This window comes from Megascapheus bottae, chromosome 21, assembly GCF_031878675.1.
Source record: "Megascapheus bottae isolate mThoBot1 chromosome 21, mThoBot2.hap1, whole genome shotgun sequence".
NCBI lineage: Eukaryota > Metazoa > Chordata > Mammalia > Rodentia > Geomyidae > Megascapheus > Megascapheus bottae.
In genome coordinates this window covers 37,267,753-37,276,867 of record NC_143529.1, presented here as the reverse complement: position 1 = coordinate 37,276,867, position 9,115 = coordinate 37,267,753, and the positions used below count along the sequence as shown (strand labels likewise).

At 45.7% G+C, this 9,115-nt stretch overlaps 1 long non-coding RNA gene across 1 annotated transcript; it reads right to left on the bottom strand.

Moving 5' to 3' along the window:
* Nucleotides 1-2,802: 2,802 nt before the first annotated feature.
* Nucleotides 2,803-4,362, bottom strand: LOC150048973 (uncharacterized). Its single transcript, XR_016539117.1, has 3 exons — nt 4,171-4,362; nt 3,339-3,399; nt 2,803-3,089 (listed from the first exon to the last, which is right to left on the bottom strand). It is a non-coding gene; the product is annotated as an uncharacterized LOC150048973 (long non-coding RNA).
* Nucleotides 4,363-9,115: the final 4,753 nt, after the last annotated feature.

Here is a 9,115-nt window from a genome sequence, read left to right as displayed (position 1 = left end):
AGAAATTTGTTTTCTCACAATTCTGGAGGCCTGAAGTGTACCATCAGGGTAACTGGAGGGCTGTGCCCCTCTGTGCAGGCTTAAAACCAAGTTTCTTGCCCACCTGTGGTGATACCAGGCTTCCTGGTCTGGAGACAGAGCCATCCCTGACCTTTGCCAATCTTGGTCCCCTTCCCCCTCATCTGGCATTAGCATCTCCTTCGGCCTTGCTCTTAAAGTCTCCACGTCACATAACCCATCACACCTTACGTCATTTAAGGAGGCAGGGATGGGCTCTAGGACTTGGGTGATAAATCCTGAGGTCACTGGGATGAGTGTTTCTCATGACACGGGTGAGCAGGGAAGGTCCGGGGCTTTCCTTGTCCGCGTGCAATCAGCATTGCAGAACTCAGATGCATACACCCCTCTCACCTGGTGTGTATTGCACTGTTCACTCTTATTTATTTTGAGTATTTGACAAGGCTGCATCCCAGAAATTTGGCCATAAGGTGTCCAGACCAAAATAAGTTTTATAAGTAGATGAAATTATGTACACATATCCAGGGCATAGATTTCTTTTGCAAACCACACCGAGTCAGAACACTATCGCAGACTGTTATTTGGATGGAAGCCCTTCATCCAGGAAGACCGGGGTCAGACTAGCCATATCATTCAAGCCCTTGCAGGACATTGATCTAGACACCTGTCAGGGTGCCTGCTCGTCAGACTTTCCAAGACTACAGCCTCAGGGATGAGAGTTGGAGGAACTGCATTTCCACCAAGCTCTCCTGGGGATTTTCAGTAAAAGAAAGTTGGAGAACCACTTCCTGACCTTCTTCTGACCTCTGTCATTAAAAGACTCTGAGGCCATAGGTCATAGGGGCAGAGCTGACTCCAGAAACCAGCCAGTGCTTCCCCAAGTACAGCCTTGGTTTCTCTGTTTGCCACTGGGACAGCTCCAGCATCCATCGCTGTGTGATCTCCTAGCCCCAGAGAGAGCGAGCAGCTTTCCCGGGTAGAGATGGGAACATCCCTGCCACCTAATAGGGACACCATTGATTTTTATTTAGCTTAAGTGACAGTGGTTTTCAATTATAAGGAGTTATGCTATGTTTCTTTTTTAACACAAAGTATTGTGAGAAATAAGTAAGCCAGCTTAAAAGAAAACAGATTTATTGGGTCCATGCAGTTGAGGCCAAGAAGTCTTTGTCATTTGAGCTGGAGTCTTAGGGGAGCAGATGTGTAAATCTGTTCTACATGTAGGCAATGGCTCAAGACACCAGAAGAGCTGTCTGAATCCCAAGTCAGAAGAAAGTGGACATCCTTCCAAGCTATGGAACAGGTTCCTTTTATTCTGCTTGAGTTTCTTACTGACTGGGTAGACATGCCCACATTGGGGGTAGGTAACTCAGTGCCTCAAACACACCTTCATCAAAAATGCCCTTCAAGACATAGCCAGAATAATACTTGCCCAGATCTCTATAGCCTTGTCAAGTTAACACACAAAACCGGCTACCACACAGACCACTAAAGTCCAAGCAATTAGAAATAAGTAGAAGAATGTGTGTGTGAGTCGGGCATGGTGGCTCACGCCTAGAATCCTAGCTAGTAGGAGGCTAAGATCTGAGGGATCACGGTTCAAAGCCAGCCCAGGCACAAAAGGACTTGAGACTCATCTCCAATTAACCTCTAGAAAAAGGGAAGTAAGGCTTGGCTCAAGGGTAGGGTGGTAGCCTTGAGCTGAAATGCTCACGGACAACACCCAGGTCAAGTTCAAACCCCATGACCCACAGAAGAAAAAAAAAAAGAATGTGTGTGTGTGTGTGTGTGTGTGTGTGTGTGTTATGTGTATGCATACCTGTGTGTATGTGTACTCTTCTGCATGTGCACAGAGTGTCTTGGTCTCCCACACTGGCTCCAGCACAAGCAGTTTGTTTCCAGGTAGACAGATGGTCAGATCTAAGTGTCCATACCAGGAAATCCTTGTCTGGAAAGGTAATTAGCATTTTGGTCCTGATCCATAAATTCACTCTTAAAGACCAGGTGAATCTAAACTTTGTCCCAAAGCTCTTCATTTCTGACTCAACACCCACTCCATGTGAGTAACTGGCTTCTATACCAAAATGGTCCTGGCACAGCAAAATCAAACATGAATATAAAATGTAATAGCCATTATAGCTCTCTGACCGCTGTAGAGGTCGCTTGCTTGGAGCTCCAGTATTGAAACACAATGTCATTACTAAAAAGGACATTGCTGTAGAAAGTGATCATGACAGGACTGAAGAGTTGAGTTTCTATTTACCAGATGAGTAAAAAAAAACAAATAATACAGGCTTTGTATTATGATGATGTTGGAATTCTCATTAAATATGGATACCAGTTAAGGCTTAGATCATTTAGCAAATGTTTGTAAAGAATTGCTACATACTAAAGCAGTCAAACCATAGTTGAACATTAGAGGCTGTTGAGCAAGAAACACAATCTTGCAACAAACAACAAACACTAACAACAACAAAGAACATAGCTCTACTCCCCCCCCATCCCCTGGCTGCTCAGTAAAGACACTCCCCCATCCCACCCTCACCAGTAGCTCATCCTTACCGTACCCCAGCCATCTTGTTCCATTTTTCCAGAGCTGGGATTGTCAAGATTTCTTTTTGAAAGATCACATAGTATAAACATTTTAGGTTCATTGGCCTATAAAGTCTATCGTAACTCTCTGTCATTGCTGTTGTGGCACAGAAACAGCCACGGTCAATATATAACCAAATGGGTATGGCTGGCTGCCAATAACACTTTATTTATAAAAACAATGGGCTGGATTTAGCCCAGAGGCCTTTGGCTGATGTGTTCTTCCGACCCCAGGGCAGCCACACACTCCTGCTGCCATTGAAGGAGCCTTTCTCTATTTGCTTGGATAGCGCTCAATCTTCTGTTGGTTTTCCTTAAATACTCCTTTTCCTGGGGACTCTGCCCGGCCTCTTCAGATAGATTTCATCTCTGAAAGCAGTTGCTTCCAGTTGCCTCGTGCAATTGTGTGAGTGTGTGCACATGCGTGTGTGCCGTGGTTTGCCTCTCCAGGAGTCACCATTTGATTCCCAGCACAGTACCTGGTAAAGTTCAATTTATACCTGTCAGCCCAATTAGTAAGCAGAAGAACCCTTGAATAAAAGAATGAATGGACACCTACAGGAGTGTGGAAGTTTGCATCCTGGTCTCACCAAGCCTAATAAATGAGAGCAGGAATAAACCACTCTTTGTTTCCTTCTCAGCAACCCTCAGCAGACAAGTCGGCTAGATCGGTGCGATGAGCTGAGCTTCCTGTTCCTTGGAATCTGATCTCTCTAGGGGAGCCTCACCTTCCACTCCTGGGCTCAGCTTAAGATGTTGACCCAACATCTCCGACCTCCTGTTGCTCATCTGTAAAGACAAAACCCATGCTCACTCCATGGGGCTATTTTGAGGATTAAAGTGGCATTCATCTACAGCTGGCACCGGCAGCCTGTGATAGAAGCAAAGAGCCCAGAAAAAGTCACTGACATCAGCTGGTAACAAAGGCCTGCCAGTGTGTACATACTTCCTCAGAAAAACCATAACATCCTTGTTCTCCTTTCTGATAAGCAATGTCAGATCTAGTTAAATGCTTGTCCAGAAAAAAGATTGGCAGAATTTTATTTTAAAATATATATGTATATATAGTCATATGTATGCATGTATATATGTATGCACATATATACATACTCAACATGAACCATATCAGTATTTATAAGACAGAAGAATCAGAAGGAATCTATATCCCAAATCAGGATGCATAATAAATAGATAATGGTGAATGCACTCAGTAAATACTTGGTGCATCATCTTCAAAACCAGAAAAATGCTTATGTCATAGTACTAAACACAATCAAAACATTGCCTGTATAGGGCTCTCACTCATGTAAATGTGTTCAAAAGTACAGATTGTAGCTGAGTACTGATGGCTAACACCTGTAATCCTAGCTACTCAGGAGGCTGAGATCTGAGGACGGAGGTTCAAAGCCAGCCCGGGCACTAAAGTCTATAAGACTCTTATCTCCAATTAACCACCAGAAAACTGAAAGTGGCACTGCGGCTCAAGGAATAGGGCAGTAGCCTTGAGCTGAAGAGCCCAAGACCAGAGGGTCAAGCCCCATAACTGACAAAAAAATTTACAGATTGTAGAGAAATAAAATGTTGAAGGTGTCCTCTGCTTGGTGAAGGAGGGCTGGTGGTGACTGCCTTTGTGGGCATCCAGGCTGTCCACAGATGTTGGCCAGCCCAGAAGGGATAAAATAGCTGTTTCCGATGTGTGTGGATTTGAATTGACAGAAGGAACTGATGTCTCCAACCATGTCTGAGCAGTTGATGTCCAAGAGTCTTCTTGCTGGGTCATCTGTGGCGGAAAGCATGGATGGGTGAGAAGCAGTGACATCACAGATGGCTCTTATGGCAGCGCCATTTCCTAAGGAGCTAGTCCACACCTGTGACAATGGCATTATGCCTTCATCAGAGCAGAGCTGAGAGACCCCTTCACCTCCTGTGTCCTCCAGACCTTCAGACTGGTCCCTTCAGCTTGTCGGACTGGCAGAGGGACCCCAGGGTCTGGGAGGAGGTAAACTGCAGCTCTCCTGAACTTGTCCCAGGTTTTTATCTACTAGAGTCATCAGCCTGATGCCACAATTTCTTTGCCATCCAATTCAGAGGACCAGCGGGTATGAGTGTTCTCCCACTCATACAGAGGACAGCAGACGACTTCGGTTGCTTAGCACACCTAACTACACCAAGCAAATGTCCACTGGTGCAGCCGTCTTCTGGGGATGGATGAGGTCATCCTTCTGGGAGGGGATGCACTCTACTCTCCAACAGACGCCCAGGTCTTCCTACCTGAGGGTGTGCAGGGCAGCCACTGTGGGCGGGTGGAAGGGGCCTGGGAAAGGTGCCTCGCGGGAGGGTGACTCAGGGATCCCATTCCTGCTCACTGCTGAGCAGTTCCAGGGCAATCAGCTTCCGTCTCTGAAGGTTCTTACAGAAAAGTTAGCAGACCGGAGGTGTGCAACCAGCGGTTCCTGTTGTCGGTGCTGGGCACTTTGCCTGAGCAAATGCATGTTTTGGCCATTGGAAATAGAAACGACTTGCGTATTTCCTTTGTTTTCTTTGCAACTAAGAAAAGGCTGGCTTTGGGTTCGTTGCCCTGATGTCAGTGGACAGAGGGAATGAAACCCAGAGAGACTTCAAGGATCCAGCATCAACTTTCTTCTTGGGAAACTATTTCTCCCAGGACTGAGTTTACTGTGGAAGGCATTTTCACAAGGCCATCTGAGAACGTGGATGTGACATGAGACAGAGTTGGCTTCAAAGCACCGGGTTTGCTTTACAAAGCTGTGAGTCGTCGTAATGGGTAATGGGAGACCAGGGCCCAGTGACAAACGGGAGTGTTGTTTTTTTCAGTCATTTGATTAAGATCCTCTTGGGTCAGCAACCCAGAAATGTACATAACTAGAGGAATGCGGTCTTGATTGTAACACGTGAGCAGGGCAAGGAAGCGAATTCTAGTTCACTTTGACACCAGAAGGTGCCCAGTGAGATGCCAGTTAAAAATGTCGAGATAAGAGGACTCCTCTTTGAGGCTCCCTCTGAATTGAGAGTCTCACTATTTTCTTTACACAATTTCCCTTTTATTTTCAAATAAAGCTTCATAGCCAAGGTATGAAATCAGCCCAGATGCCCTTAATGGACAAATGGATCAAGGAAACACGGGGTGTCTACACAACAGAATTTTGCTCAGCCATTTGAAAAAAAAATATTACATCAGTGGCAAAGAAATAGAAGGATCTAGAAAAAACTGTTAAGTGAATAAGTCAAGCCCAGAGAGACCAAGATTGCATGTTTACTCTTATATGTGGAAGCTAGAACTAGTTCATAAATAGAAGTAAATATATTGGATGGTATTCAAGTATACACACATGTATTGACTGAAATATGGTAAATTCAGGGGAGAACTCAAACAATATAATTCTTCAGAAAGGCTAAATCAAAATTCAAAAAGATAAGCATGGAAACAAGGAAATGGGTACTTGATAAGGATAGGTGGGGTCCTGGGGAGAAGGGCAAAGGAAGAGAGGAAGGTGAGAGAATGTGGTCAAAAATTCAAAGTATAACCTACAAAATTAAGAAGAGTAAAGGAAGGGGTGGGTGGAGTGGGGTTGGTAAGAACACTGGACGTGATGACACTGATGGAGGCACGCCTTATTCATAAAGTGCTTTGTGGAATGGCAATCCCTTTGTGTAACTACTGAGCTAATAAAAAAATTAAAGAAATGAACAAATATTTTTAATATCTACATAATGCCATGTCTCTTTCTACCCCTACCCTTGTTCTTAGACCACAAGCCAAAGCTTGGCAGGACAACAGAGAACTCAAACCATGTCCAGTTCCCAGTCTCCACAGAGAGAAGTGCTCACCAAACACCAGGGGGCATGGATTCCCGCGTGCAACCCTGGGTAGTTAAGTTAGATGCGAGGACAGCTAACCTCCTTTGTCTAAGCCAATGGAAAACTGGATCTTGTCCCTGAGCCCAGGCCCTTGGGCCACACTCAGTCACTTTCCTTGTGGATGTTATTGTTGCATACTGAGGACTGAAGGCAGAACCTCACCCTAGCAGGCGGCAGGCGCTCTACCGCTCAACCACAGACACTGCCACTGAGAACAGGGACTTTAGAATCAGGTATTTCTGAACACACTACCTCAGTTTACTCATCTGCAAAGGAAGGGCTGCTGTGCAAACTACATGGAGTGTTGAATTCACTTATGTTCACAGTAGATGCTCACCGAATATCATTGTTTGCCCTCCATTCCAGAATCAAATCCCCCCCCCCCCCGAGTCTCCAAACTCCACTGCCCCCATCCCACAGCAGGCTGCCCCTCTGTCTCCCAGCGAGGCTGGGAAGCACACAGCTTGGGATCTGTGGGGATTGAAACTGTGTGTCTTTGGTCACAGTCTCTGCAGTCTGGGCCACATGGTTCAATCACTCTGCCTCCGTTTTCCCAGTCATCAATGAAAACGGGACAAAGCACACTGACCACAACGGAGCATTCTGGGAACTGAGTTAAGCTGCTTCTGGGCAGGCGTGACCATACCTGGTCTGCAGGGCTCTGGCAGGGGGGGGACAGCAACAGAAATGCCCTTCCCAGTCCCCTGATCTGCTCCTAACTGAGGGCTGTGGGGGGGGGGAGCAGGAGCTGTTGTACTCCTCCTCAGATGAAGGTTCAAACAGAGCCCCGCCAAGGTCCTCTGCCTCCCAGTTCCACCCTCCCATCTGCTCTGCCTCTGCCCCGCCCGGCAGCAGAACAAGGCCCAGCCTGCACTGGATCGTGTTCCTTTCTTCTCTGCTTTCCACAGCCCTTACTATGGCTCCTCATCCTAACTGTTCCTCACCACCACTGTCTACCAAAGGCCTCTTCCTCTCCCTATGAGCAAGGTAAACAATGATAACAACAACAAGACAACAAAGGCCCTTTGGGGATTGCTTATGGAGACAGGCATGCCTCCTGGATTCTCTTCATCACTTCTCAGGACTGTGTACACCGGAAATGGATGGACTTACCACAAATCCTGTCACCTGAGCTAAGCCAAGTTCAGAGAGACAAACAGCAGGTGTTTTCACTCATCTGTGAAAGTGAGTCCTAAAATACGTGAGGACATGATAAATTACACAGAAGTCTAGGGATTCGCTCACAGTGAGAACAGCGGAGGATATTCTTAGGAGATGAACACAGAGGCACAATGCCTAGGTACATCTGATCATATAAAATATTTCTCTAAATGAACTCTAGGAAATGGAAACAAGAGGCTCTTATTTGTTGTTGTTCTTTTCTTTTGTCTTGTTTATTTATAGTCTTTGGGAGGGAATTGGAGCACAGAAACAGGGACAGAGGATGAACAAATCCAACAGTCATACTCAACAGACCGCTCGTTGAAATGATCTATACAACTGTGGGTGGGAAGGGAGAGAAGAACTGGGGGACAGCAAAGGAAGGGGTGACATTGTCCAGAAAGAAATGTGCTCATTACCTGACTTAGGAGACGGTAATCTCTTTGTATATATCACCTTTATAGTAGCAATTTAAAAATTAATTTAAAAATACCGAACATGATCTAAGCAAAGCATCTCACCAAAAGATTACCATCCTCCCATACACACACACACACACACACACACACACACACACACACACTTCATGCACACAAGCACATGCACACACATGCAGACACATGCACAATACACCACTACGTACAGACTCCATTTTCAACCAACCTCACTGGAGATTTTCTCCAAATTCTCCCATGAAGGTCCCAGGTCCACACGCTCACTACCACATAGAGGATTTCCTGTGTGTCCACTGGAGATTAGCCCAGTCCGGAAGCTGGGTTGCAGGAGTCTCTCAAAGATTCGGAAGAATTCTACTTAAGCATGTATGTGACCTTAATAAATGCAATTCAACTGTGCAAATATTTGCCTGGACTCTCATGCCTGAAGGAGCATCCCCAGAGATACTTGTCAAAGAGACTGGCCCGGCGGCTCACGGCCGTGCTCTGGTTTTTCTTTCCTGAGCAAGCACTTCATATTTGCCTGACACTTTGAATTGTGTAAAGCATAAAATTAACAACGGCCCCACAGATCAAAGACCCAGCTGAACACTGCAACGCAAGCAATACCACACAGGCCTCATTTCTGGCATGACAAAAGAACCCCTTCATCTACCTACAGAGATGAAGAGCAGTTAAAGACATCTCCCTTGGCTTCCTAGCACCAGACCAAGTGGCTCCTAAAGGCTTATAATTATTTATTATTTCCTGAAGAAAAATAGTAAAGGATCATTAGAGGTATGAAACTATTCAAGAGCGAAATCTTCAAGCAACATAAAAATAAAAGTCGCTTTTTTCCCATTTCTTTGTGCTGTTCCTGGGGCTGGAACTCGGGCCAGGGCACTCTCCCTAAGCTTTTCAATGAGAACTAGTTCTCTACTATTTGCACCGCATCTCTGCTTCGGCTTTTCTTGGTTAATTGGAGATAAGCGTCTCACAGACTTTCTTGCCAGGGCTGTCTTCAAACTGCA